General features: G+C 40.7%; 1 protein-coding gene across 3 annotated transcripts in view; it reads left to right on the forward strand.

Moving 5' to 3' along the window:
* Positions 1-3,541: 3,541 nt before the first annotated feature.
* LOC111955895 (oxysterol-binding protein-related protein 3) overlaps positions 3,542-13,534 on the forward strand; it is a 41,775-nt gene continuing 31,782 nt past the window's right edge. For 2 of the 3 annotated variants that reach the window (XM_023976257.3, XM_023976258.3), the window contains exon 1: positions 3,543-3,669. The gene's annotated coding sequence lies outside the window, so the exon portion shown is untranslated. Of the gene's footprint in view, positions 3,670-13,534 lie in introns of all 3 variants that reach the window. The other variant, XM_023976259.3, reaches the window with a different exon arrangement.

Raw genomic sequence — 13,534 nt, forward strand, 5'->3', positions numbered from 1 at the left:
TTTTTTATAAGATAAGTTTAATGCTAGCTAGCAACTTACCTTAGCTTACTGCATTCGCTAACAGGCAGGCTCCTCGTGGAGTGCAATGTAATCAGGTGTTAAAGCATTGGACTAGTTAACTGTAAGGTTGCAAGATTGGATCCCCCGAGCTGACAAGGTTAAAAATCTGTCGTTGAGGCAGAACGTTCCTAGGCCGTCATTGAAAATAAGAACGTGTTCTTAACTGACTTGCCTAGTTAAATAAAGGTGTAAAAAAAAAGGCAAATCGGCGCCCAAAAATACCGATTTCCGATTGTTATGAAAACTTGAAATCGGCCCCGATTATTCGGAATGGCCGATTAATCGGTCGACCTCTAGTCTGAACCCCGCCCTGTGGAACTGGGTCCTGGACTTCTTGACGGGGCGCCCCCAGGTGGTGGAGGTAGGAAACAACACCTCCACTCCACTGATCCTCAACACTGGGGCCCCACAAGGGTGCGTTCTCAGCCCCCTCATGTACTCCCTGTTCACCCATGACTGTGTGGCCAAGCACGCCTCCAACTCAATCATTAAGTTTGAAGACGACACAACAGTAGTAGGCTTGATTACTAACGATGACGAGACAGCCTATTGGGAGGAGGTGAGGGCTCTGGGAGTGTGGTGCCTGGAAAACAACCTCTCACTCAATGTCAACACAACAAAGGAGATGATCGTGGACTTCAGGAAACAGCAGAGGGTGTACCACCATCGACGGGACCACAGTGGAGAAGGTGGAAAGATTCAAGTTCCTTGGCATACATATCACTGACAAACTGAAATGGACCACCCACACAGAAAGTGTGGTGAAGAAGGCGCAAAAGAGCCTCTTCAACCTCAGGAGGGTAAAGAAATTTGGCTTGTCACCTAAAAGCCTCAAACTTTTACAGATGTACATTTGAAAGCATCCTGTCAGGCTGTATCACCGCCTGGTACGGCAAAGGCTCTCCAGAGGGTGGTGCGGTCTGCCCAACGCATTACCGGGGGCAAACTACCTGCCCTCCAGGACACCTACAGCACCCAATGTCACAGGAAGGCCAAAAAGATAATCAAGGACCTCAACCACCCGAGCCACTGCCTGTTCACCCCGCTATCATCCAGAAGGCGAGGGCAGTACAGGTGCATCAAAGCTGGGACCGAGAGGCTGAAAAACAGCTTCTATCTCAAGGCCATCAGACTGTTAAACAGTCATCACTAACACATTAGAGGCTGCTGCCTATAGGCATAGACTAGAAATCACTGGCCACTTTAAGGAATGGAACACAAGTCACTTTAATAATGTTTACATATCTGGCATTACTCATCTCATATGTATATACTGTATTCTATACTATTCTACTGTATCTTAGTCCATTCCGCTCTTCCATATGTATATAGTCTTAATTCATTACTACTTAGATGTGTGTCTATTGGGTATATGTTGTGTAACTTGTTAGATATTACTGCACTGTCGGAGCTAAAGCACAAGCATTTCGCTACACCCGCAATAACATCTGCTAATCACGTGTATGTGACCAATAAAATMTGATTTATATTTATAGATGACTGATGGACAATCCAGGAGATATTGTACATAATGATGAGATGTATTCCCATGTGGACAGATTGACGGGAGTGAACCCTCTCGCGTCGCCTCTTCCTCTCTGACAATCCCTGTAGGGGCACTTTGCCATGGGGTTATAGGCCACAGGTCACATGTTACACAAACCGGTGACCAGGAAGTGTTAACACAGGTGAGAGGAGAGCATGCGGTTCTTACCGTCTCACTCGAACGCACTTTATCACATTTGTACTGTAATCAAATGTAGCCCTAATGTTACGCTGTATTTTATACCCTGCAATAGACTTAAAATGGGAACAAAACCAACAAAACCATAAAACCATTTCTATGCGGACACGTCAAGAACTGCTCTCAACCTGTGCAAGATGGGAATCGCTACAATTTCAGTTGAATCCCCATTATGAATATCTAAACTTCCAAACACCAACATATGTTTTACCAGAAATTCAAGGTTTTAATGAAATTTGTTAAGCTAATGCAGCTTGATACCTTGCCGGGCTGGCCCCAAGGGGCCAGGGTTCCGGTCTAGAAGCACGGTTTGTACGGCTCCAACAGTTTAACTGACACCCAGCCCAGAAAGACCATTTCCATACTGTAGATGGCCACATTTATTTATCCTTTATTTAACTAGGCAAATCAGTTAAGAACAAATTCTTATTTACAATGACGGCCTACACCGGCCAAACCCAGACGACGCTGGGCCAATTGTGCACCGCCATATGAGACTCCCAATCACAGATGGTTGTGATACCCTGGTTTGAATCCAGGCTGTGTCTGTAGTGACGCCTCTAACACTGAGAAGCAGTGCGTTAGACCGCTGAGCCACTAGGGGGCCCTAGAGAAGTCAGATTTGAAAAGTCCTAATAACACACTTTAGTCATGACTTAGTGCACAAAACATCCATTAAATTATTAAAATAATTCACGCTGAGGACAATTTTTATTTTATTTTTATCACTCACAACGACGATATTAACATTTTATATTCATCCAAATAATGTCTCAAGTTTTTGGATGACGTCGTCGCTGCTTGCGCTGCTCCCTCTGCGCTAATAGTAATACATTTATTTTATATTGCGCTTTTCATTAAAGAGAATCTCAAAGACCCTGTAAAAACAAACAAAACAAATGTAGAGATCTGTCAGGTCTTGGGCGATGGTCTTCCACAGATTGATGATAAGGTATTGTTCAGACAAGCAGTTCAGAAAGGCTGGGCAGTAGCTTAAGCGGAGGGAGCTTCGATGGCACAGAGAGGGAGCAGTGTCAGTCAGTTACTTAGACAAGCCCAGAGATCTTCATCAGGCACCTCGTCTGTTGTCTCCTCCTCCTCTGTAGGTAGGCTGGATAGTCCACTACTGAAGTGTAGCACCCACCTGGGTGATGCTTGGCAGCTATAAGCGCCAGAAAGACCATCACACCTCGGCAGTAGTCAGGAAACAGTTCCCTATGAGGTGGACCTCTCTCAAGTTTAAAATGTTTAACGTCACATACACAAGTCCACATTGTTGATGCAACCAGCAATAAAAAAAAAAAGCTTGTGCTGTATTGATGCATTGATGTATTGATGCATCATTCAAATGATTGAATAGCCAACTACCTAGCCAAGCCGAAAACAAAGTCCAGCAACTCCATTGGACAAAACCACCCAATATTAATAAAATTAAAGAAGTCAAAAACAAATAGTTGCTTAAAAATGCAATCAAAATATTTAAAACAAAATATTTACAAATGTACAGGAGCCCTCTGCCTAGTCTTCCTCACCGCGCCACTGCAACAACGGAATGTTGGTCAATATACATTTATGCGAAGACTTRACGAGAACGTGAGTAGATTACCTTGAAAACAACGGTCGGATATGTTACATGCAGTCTCCAGTTCTTAAATTACTTCAATATTTGGCCGTACCACCTGGAAATGTCTACGCTTTTTACCACGTCACTGCCGGTTGAGTGCCGTTTCCTCTTTTTACTCGCGAGTCATTGGACCAAAAGGCATCCCAGCCTCAGCATTCATTCACGCACACAACAAGCCATGGAGTAATACTTCCTTCAATTTGAGCTGGATTTCATTCCCTGCAGTTTTCATCTCAAACGTGTAAGCGATTGTTGTATTCAATTTACTATTTAGGCATATCCAAATGTTGTTTACTTTCTGAATTGCAGCGACAGAGTTGTATATTCTCGCCTCGTCTCTTGCTTTTGTTCCCGGCATTTATTAATTTGCAACATATCCCTTTCGATATAATTACTAGTGGGTGGGACTACGTTAACTGCTTCGATCATCTTCCAAACAAGTCCAAAGGACGGAGCTCAGTTTCTGTAATGATTAATCTGTTATATTTGCAAGGAATATTTCCAAACATGGAACGTTTATCTGAACATTCTCTTTGCAATGGATCAAGTTGGCATCCTCATCAGAATTAATTTCACATTTTTTAGACATAGGCCTACTACATTTTAATTGATTAGTCTAGGCTACATTTAATTGACTAAGTTGCTTAATTTTAGTTGAATAACTTTGGATTGTATTGGCATGTCATATATATATATATATATATATATATACCGTGTGTATGTAGGAAGCCTAAAGACAAATTATGGTAATAGCCTGAATTTGTAAAACGCAAATTCCAACAACCAATTTGGACCATATGGTGCGCGCTGTCCTTATTGAAATATTCTCAATGGTATGAATGAACATTCCTGCTGCGCTGAGTTGCTCCTTGTAGTTCCGAGGTAGAGACTGAGAGCGAGAGAGATGTGAAAGACGAGCAGTCTTGGCGGTAAAAGGTGACCTTCGCTGGCAATTGCGGTTTTAATGACCTAGTCAGTTCCTAGTTCCGACATTTCCGACTTGCTAACTGGATATAGTTCCCTTGTTCCGAATAGCACATTAACGCTACATTAGTTACGGGACTATTTAATTAGCCTTCTCAGATGACACTTTGGTTGATTTTGGTTCGTCAGTGCCTCGTTCACATGCTAGTCGGAAGTCGAACATTTCTGACTTGTTAACGGGTTGTAGTTATACATGTGCGGCGTTCAACTAATCAGCAAGTCAAATTTCCGCGTTTCCTAGTTCAGACTGGCATATGAATGCAGTGTAGGTCTGTCTTAAATTATGAGTAACACCTTATCAGTCACTTTTCATTGAGACATGTCTAGTGCGGAAATATCCCACAGCCTGAAAGCCAATTTATGCTTGATCTGTATGTATACAGAGGCTCCGTATGGAGGGTGTGATGCAATTGCGGAGCCTCCCGAGGCACACAGAGGCCAAATTGAACTCTGTACCGCATCGCAGTGCGCCTCTCACATTTTGTAACAATGCTGAGTGCGCCATATATCTCCGCATTGACCTGATTGGTTGATGGTAGGTGTGTGTGGGAGGTCCAGTATAAACACATACTCACTTCCTTGACAACCTCCTTCACAACAGTTCTGCGGAGCACAATAAGTATGAATGCCCTGACTTGTGGAGAGGCCGTATCGCAGTAAATGCTGTACGGTCACTGCAGAAGTCCGATTTACCATGCAGAGCCTTTTTATGACGCTATTCCCAAACTCGATCCTTGGGACCCAACCGGGTGCAAGTTTTGGGGTTTTGTCAGCTGATTCAAATAAGGTAATCATCAAGCTTTGATTATTTGAATCGGCTGTGTAGTGCTAGGTCAAAAACCAAAACGTGCACCCCTCCCCAGGACCGAGTTTGGGAAACACTGGCCTAATGACTCATTTCTCTTGACAGAACACCCACTGAAATGCTGCTAAATTTGAACACCCMTTTGATTGTGGTTTCCTTGACTAATGTAGGCCTATAGACTAGTCATTCTAACTCTGTGAGCTCTAAATAAGTAACTGTCCAGTGAAAATCTCACTGTTAACTCGTAGCCAAATAATGTTGACTTGTCCTTTATTCGTGTTTGTGTGCAAAGCATAAATTATAGAAGACGAAAAAAACACCTCAAGCTTGAATCTCAAGCAGGCTGTTTAAAAAAAAAAATGCTTGCTGTTTCCTCATACAGTGGCTATTAGAAAGTATTCACACCTCTTAACTTTTTCCACATTTTGTTGTTACAGCCGGAATTAAAAATTGATAAAGTGTAGCTTTTTTTGTTAACTGGCCTACACATAAACCCCATAATTTAAAAGGGGAATTATGGTTATTGAAATGTTTACAAATTACTTAAAAACAACGCTGAAATGTCTTGAGTCAATAAGCAATATGGCAAAGCCTAAATAAATTCAGGAACAAGTCACAGAGTAAGCTGCATGGACATAATCTCTGTACCCCTCACATACAATTATCTGTAAGGTCACTCAGTCAAGCTGTGAATTTCAAACTGATTCAACCACCAATTCCTTGCAAAAAAGGGAACCTATTGGTAGATGGGTAAAAATAATAATAAAAGCAGACATTGAATATCCCTTTGAGCATGCTGATGTTTTTAATTACACTTTGGATGGTGTATCAATACACTTAGTGACTACAAAGATACATGTGTCCTTCCTGACTGTTGCCTGAGAGGAAGGAAACCACTCAGGGATTTCACCATGAGGCCAATGGTGACTTTAAAACAGTTACAGAGTATAATGGCTGTGATAGGAGAGAAGCTGAAGTTGCTGGATATTGGTGGAAACTGGAACATGCTATCGTACGCGTCGATCCAGAACATCCCAAACATGCTCAATGGGTGACATGACTGAATATGCAGGCCATTTTCAGCTTCCAGGAATTGTGTACAAATGCTTGGGACAAGGGGCAGTGCATTGGCGGATGAATGGCACGACAATGGTACTCAGGATCTCGTAACGGTATCTCTGTGCATTCAAATTGCCATCGATAAAATGCAATTGTGTTCGTTGTCCGTAGCTTATGCCTGCACATACCATAACCCCGCCGCCACCATGGGGAACTCTGTTCACAACATTGAKATCAGCAAACCGCTCGCCCACACAACGCCAAACACGCTGTCTGCCATCTGCTCGGTACAGTTGAAACCGGGATAAATCTGTGAAGAGCACACTTCTCCAGCGTGCCAGTGCCCATCGAAGGTGAGAATTTTCTCACTGAAGTCGGTTACAATGCCGAACTGCAGTCAGGTCAAGACCCTGGTGAGGATGACGAGCACGTAGATGAGCTTCACTGAGACTGTCAGAAACAGTTTGTGCAGAAATTCTTTGGTTGTGCAAACCTACAGTTTCATCAGCTGTCTGGGTGGCTGGTCTCAGACGATCCCGCAGGTGAAAATGCCGGATATGCTATTGTCCCCAGTACATGGTGCACCTGTGCAATGATAATGCTGTTTAATCAGCTTCTTGATATACCACACCTGTCAGGAGGATGGATTATCTTGGCAAATTAGAAATGCTCACTAATAGGGACGTAAACAAAATTTGAGCAAGATATGTGCTTTTTGTGCATATGGAACATTTCTGGGATCTTTTATTTCAGRTCATGAAACATGGGACCAACACTTTACATTCTATTTTTGTTCAGTGTACTTGAAAAACTATGGCAAGACCTGAATGGTTGTCTAGCAATGATCAACAACCAATTGGACAGAGCTTAAAGAATTTTGAAAAGAATGTGCAAATGTTGCACAATCCAGGTGTGGAAAGCTCTTAGACTTATATATTTCTGTATTTAACTTTCAATAAATGTAACTCGTTTCAGGAAATTAAGCGTATGTCACGCGTCACTACTTCACAGGAGAGGCATTTGAACGTAATATTTTTTTTTTTATCAATCTCTTTTTTTGTCAGATGCTTTCTGGAACATGTGAACTTACAAGTTTAATTAAGGCACATGAATGCCATCTGTAAATATTAATAAAATTGTTCAATTAGGAGCCTAGTTGTTTTAGCCATGGAAAAAGTCAGGAACCTTCCCACTAGCCATGATTGGCTGAGATAATGGCTAGGCTGGACATGCCAAGAGAAGATCTCGGATTGGTCTGCCTTGTAGCATGCTTCTGTCTAGAAAATGAGCTGCTCAATATGTGTAGTTAATCCTTTCTAATGCAGATGTTTTTATATACAATTGAAGTTGGAAGTTTACATACACTTAGGTTGGAGTCATTAAAACCCGTTTTTCAACCACTCCACAAATTTCTTGTTAACAAACAACAGTTTTGGCAAGTCGGTTAGGACATCTACTTTGTGCATGACACAAGTCATTTTTCCAACAATTGTTTACAGACAGATTATTTCACTTATAATTCACTGTATCACAATTCCAGTGGGTCAGAAGTTTACATACACTAAGTTTGACTGTGCCTTTAAACAGCTTTCGTTTGTCCCGTTGGAAGGTGAACCTTCGCCCCAGTCTGAGGTCCGAGAGAGTTTTAGTCAAGGATCTCTCTGTACTTCGCTCGGTCATCTTTCCCTCGATCCTAGTCCTTGCCACTGAAAATCATCCCCACAGCATGATGCTGCCACCACCATGCTTCACTGTAGGGATGGTGTCAGGTTTCCTCCAGATGTGACGCTTGGCATTCAGGCCAAATAGTTCATCTTTGGTTTCATCAGACCAGAGAATCTTGTTTATCATGGTCTGAGAGTCCTTTAGAGTGCCTTTTGGCAAACTCCCAAGGGCTGTCCATGTGCCTTTTACTGAGGAGCGGCTTCCGCTCAATCTTGAGTCTCATAGGGTCTGACTACTTATCTAAATAAGTAGTTTTATTTTTTAATAATTAGCAAACATTTGAAAAAAAACTGTTTTCGCTTTGTCATTATGGGCTATTATGTGTAGATTGATGGGGCCATTATTTATCCATTTTAGAATAATGCTGTAATGTGGGCACCATTGAGAGCATCCTGTCGGGTTGTAACACCGCCTGGTACGGCAACTGCACTCGAAAGGGTGATGCGGTCAGCCCAAAGCATCACCGGGAGCACACTGCTGCCCTTCAGGACATCTGTTCACACCACTGATCCAGAAGGCGAGGTCAGTACAGGTGCATCACAGCTGGGACCAAGAGACTGGAAAAACAGCTTCTATGTCAGGCCATTAAACTGTTAAATAGCCATCACTAGCTGGACTCCACCTACCCTGCCCTGAACTTAGTCACTGTCACTAGCCGGCTACCACCCGGTTATTCATCTCCTGCACCTTAGAGGCTGCTGCCCTTGTACATAGACATCAAATAAAATGTTATTGGTCACATACACATGTTTAGCAGATGTTATTGCAGGTGTAGAGAAATGCTTGTGGACATGGAACACTGGCCACTTTATTAATGTTAACATACTGCTTTACCCATTTCATATGTACACTGTAACTCTAGTCCATTCAACTATTGCTGTACATATAGGTTGGGTTGCACCAACATGGATTAATCTTGTTGCACCAAATTTTATACCTAGTTTTACATTAATTGGGGGCGGCAGGTTGTTGGCCAGTAACCGAAAGGTTTCGGCTCGAACCGAGCTGACAAGGAAAAATCTATCGTCTCTGCCCCGAACAAGGCATAACCCACTGTTCCCCGGTTAGGCCGTCATTGTAAATAAGAATTTGTTCTAACTGACTTGCCTAGTTAAATAATTGTTACATTTAAAAATGAATCCTAGTTAAATTAAATCATTCCTCTAATTCTAAGTTTAGTTTTCACTTTAAACCTTGATTAATTTTAAGCCTTTTGCTGAATGAATTTAAAATATATATATGAACTTGAGGATGGTGTTTAACTGGTAAACCAAAAAACAAATTCCTCAGAGAATATTTTAGAGACAGGTTGAATCTTGTTGAGTTTTTGCGCCCCGCGTTCACTAGCAAAGCATAGGCTGGGCGACACCATGCCTGTTAGTTAGCTAGCCGGAGAAAACCGTACCTGAGAGCGGGGGCGAAGGACACGGTCTACCGGTGGCTACGTCCAAGAGGATCCCGGATAGCAATGATCATTTGAATAGATTTGGCTTTTTCCTTAACCTTCCAGTTTCATCCTTTCTTCAATTCAATGATGTCACCTATTCCAAAAGTTTAAGACACCAGCCCTCATTCCAACTAACATGTTTTTTGATACAGAGATTATCAGATTTTCTTCGTTTAATCTTACCTGAGACACGCGCCTTGAGTGCCATTGTTTTACCTGACCTACTGTATGACACGATATTCAAGTTACTCATCGTTATCCAATGAGTTAGCTTGCCTATCAGTTTGAAGCGCCGAAAGGCAGCGGGAACCCCTTAACAATTATTATATAAAAGCATATTCATGGCTAACCGAATTACTGGCAAACGTCGTAGGCTAGCTAGCTAATGTCTGTTGGTAACGTCGTTTGATGACAGCTGCGCCATCGAAAGTCAGCTAGCCTAGAGGCATCGTGCTGCTCGAGAGTAACGTTAGTACGTGCTTTGGCCCTGTATGACTGTCTAATAAACTGGTCAACTAACTCACCTAATTATATACATCACTGGTAGGCACTACTTTCTACATGAAAATCAGTTTAACTTTCCAAAACTCTCTGTTAGCTATCGTAAAAACTATTTCCGTTTGAATTTCCTTTTTGTTGCGTTTACACTTCCGCGAAACGTTACCATGTGCACGTTTCAAGAATTTGAATAATTCAAGTTTGTCAATGGCTTTCAAGGGAATTTCCGCTCAAAACTGTGCGACAAGGCTCATTGAGACCCGTATCTTTTTCAAACGGTAATTAATCAAAGGTTTCAGTCTATTTCTCTCTCTCCTTCCAACGCAGAGACGAACAGAAATAGATCAAAACAATTACCAGCATAAAAAAAACATTGACGATCTTGAATGCTCCCACACTTGGACGGCCTACAAAAGAAAGCAGATAACGCTTCCGGGGACAATATAGAACTTTCCGGTGGGATTTGGAGACCTCGGTTTTGTCTAGAAGGGATATGCTTTCTGTCCAAATTGACTCTTTTCGTTAGGAGGTTTGATGAGAAATTTACAGCAGGTTTTAGGAGAACTAGTTTAGGAAAAGGGTTAGGTTAGTAAAATCTAAAATAATGCTTTATGTTTATTTGTAGTTCAGATGTGTTGCTGAAGGCAAGCACAACTCTTATTTCTTACACATACTCATATTATTAGCATTATTTGAATTTCTCCCTCCACGCTAGAGCTTAAACGTTCAGGTTATCCTAACTTCAAATTCTTTAATCTTTATCAAACTATAACATATGTGAATTATTGTGAACTTTTCTAGTTTTATTACTTCTTCCTTACCGTCAAGAGCTTAAACGATTTAACTATACTCAAGAAAGGACAACCTCCCAATGGGCAAACTATTCCCAACGTATAAGTTAAAACAGTAGTTGGTATTTTCAAAATTGCCTGTTCTTTGGGCCAATGGCGTACAAGGGACCAACTTTTAAATACGTTTCAGGCCTATCCTAACTTCAATTTCCTTAAAACTTTATTAAACTATAAACAATGTTAATTCAGCATAACCCTTTCATTGGATTCAATGCCAAACAATATGACACAGTGGTAGACATTTTAAATTGGCTTACTGTTTCTTACCATTTACAACCAACAACAAAAGTAAACAATTAACATTTTCAAAACATTTGTATAAATGATAACTATTAAATTGGCATATATTAGTCATTATAATACCCCACCAAACAATAATTGTTAATCTTGAATCTGTTCAAGCTAGACACCAAACAACTTTCACGATGATCAGGGCTTCATCCTTGATCAATCATCAATCAATCATCCAATCTTTTCATCTACCTACGTTTTCAATTCAAACCAGTTACGATTGTACTAGCTGCAGGCACAACCACTGACTAGAACTTATTTCAAAACTTAGATACATTTAAAAAATCTAGCAACAAAAACAAAAAAAAAAAAAGAAAAAAATAAAAAAAAAAAAAAAAAAAAAAAAAAAAAAAAAAAAAAAAAAAAAAAAAAAAAAAAAAAAAAAAAAAAAAAAAAAAAAAAAATACACTTTTCTTTAGGGAAACGGTACTTTTCTGGTTATGTTCAGTTATATAATTGTTCTCCCTCTTAGAGCTTGCCAGGCAGGGTTTTCACAAAAACATCTGTTAGAGTTCCAAACGGTTTAGCAATCTGTGTTGTCCGTTTTGAAAAAACTATGGAAATAACAGTTACGGAATATGTTAGTTACCAAAAAAAGTGTAAACAAAAACAAAATTTTGATTTTAGATGGCTTTCAAAGGGTGAGCTATACTTGGAAGATCGTCAAATATAAAAATGTATTTTGGATTTGCTTTAACACTTTTTTTGGTAACTACGATGATTCCGGTATCTCTTATTCATAGTTTTTGATGTCTTCACTATATTATTCTATCAATGTAGAAAATTAGCTAAAAAATAAAGTAAAACCCCTTGAATGAGAAGGTTTGGTCCAAAAAGTTGTCCAACTTTTACTGCTCGTGTATATGTGTACCAGTCAAAAGTTTGGACAAACCACTCATTCAAGGTTTTTCGATGTTTTTACTATTTTCTATACGCCATCCCATCTAGGTTTGTGCTTACTGTGACAATCATTTGTTTATTTCAACAGGCAATGACCCAACCACACCTCCAGGCTGTGTAAGGGGCTATTTTGAGCAAGAAGGAAAGTGGAGTGCTGCATCATGATGAACCTGGCCACACAATCACCCGACACTTACCGAAATGAGATGGTGGGATGTAGTTGTGGAGTGCAGAGTGAAGGAAAGCATGCAACAAGTGGCTTAGCATATGTTGGGAACTCCTTCAAGACTGTTAGAAAGATTCCAGGTTGAAGCTGTTGAGAGAAGTGCAAGGAGTGTTGCAAGCTGTCAAAGGTAAAGGGTGTCTACTTTGAAGAAATCTCAGATTACTATTTTGATTTGTTTACACTTTTTGGTGTACTACTTTGATTCCATAATCTGTTCATTTCAGTAGATTTGATGTCTTCACTAATTATTCTTACAATGTAGAAAATGTAAAAATAAAGAAAAATCCAATGAAGTAGGTTGTCCAAACTTTTGACTGGCACTGGTACTGTACAGGTTTGAGTCTGAGTTGGCCATAATGACCATCGTTGTGTTTAGAGGAAAAAAGGGGGAGGCTTGCAACCCGAAAACACCATCCCAACCGTGAAATCCAGGTTGTTCTTCAAATCAGTTTTGGAATACAGTCGAAACAGCAAGTTATCAAATCGGATGTGTGTTTTTAGACAGCAGTCATTTGCTGACATGGCTACGCAAATTGACATAGTAACAACGGGTTTGCTTTTGAGCCTTGATATTTAACAGGATGTGCAACCTCATCTCCCCCCTCTTTAACGCAATTGATTTCAACGTGATATATCGATATGAGTTGACTAATAAGTGTTGCATTTCTCATTGTTTTGGCGACCCTCAAATCAAAATGCATCACTTTTGCAGGTTGTTCTCTAACCAGTGATGTAAAGAATCTCCAGTTTCCAAGTGTAAAAAAAAAAAAAACGTGTTAGTTTCAACAGTGCATGCAACCTGATTTCCCCCCTAATTCATAGTGATTTAAACCACCTGTAAAAACATGGTTTTGGTGCGCGTGCAATTTACAACGCATTCGGAAACTATTCAGACCCCTCGACTTTTTCCACATTTTCCACATCAATCTACACACAATACCCATAATGACAAAGCAAAACGTTTTTTTTTTTTTWWATGCACAATTATAAAAAATAAAACATTGAAATATCACATTTAGATAAGTATTCAGACCCTTTACTCATTACTTTGTTGAAGAACCTTTGGCAGCGATTACAGCCTTGAGTCTTCTTGGGTAAGCTAGGCACACCTGTATTTGGGGTATTTCTCCCATCCTCTGCAGATCCTCTCAAGCTCTGTCAGGTTGGATGGGGAGCGTCGCTGCACAGGTATTTTCAGGTCTCTCCAGAGATGTTTGATCAAGTTCAAGTCTGGCCTCAGGCTGGGCGACTCAAGGACATTGAGACTTGTCCCGAAGCCACACTTGCGTTGTCTTGGCTGTGTGCTTAGGGTCGTTGTCC

This window comes from Salvelinus sp. IW2-2015, linkage group LG31 (genome assembly GCF_002910315.2).
Source record: "Salvelinus sp. IW2-2015 linkage group LG31, ASM291031v2, whole genome shotgun sequence".
In the NCBI taxonomy this organism is placed as follows: domain Eukaryota; kingdom Metazoa; phylum Chordata; class Actinopteri; order Salmoniformes; family Salmonidae; genus Salvelinus; species Salvelinus sp. IW2-2015.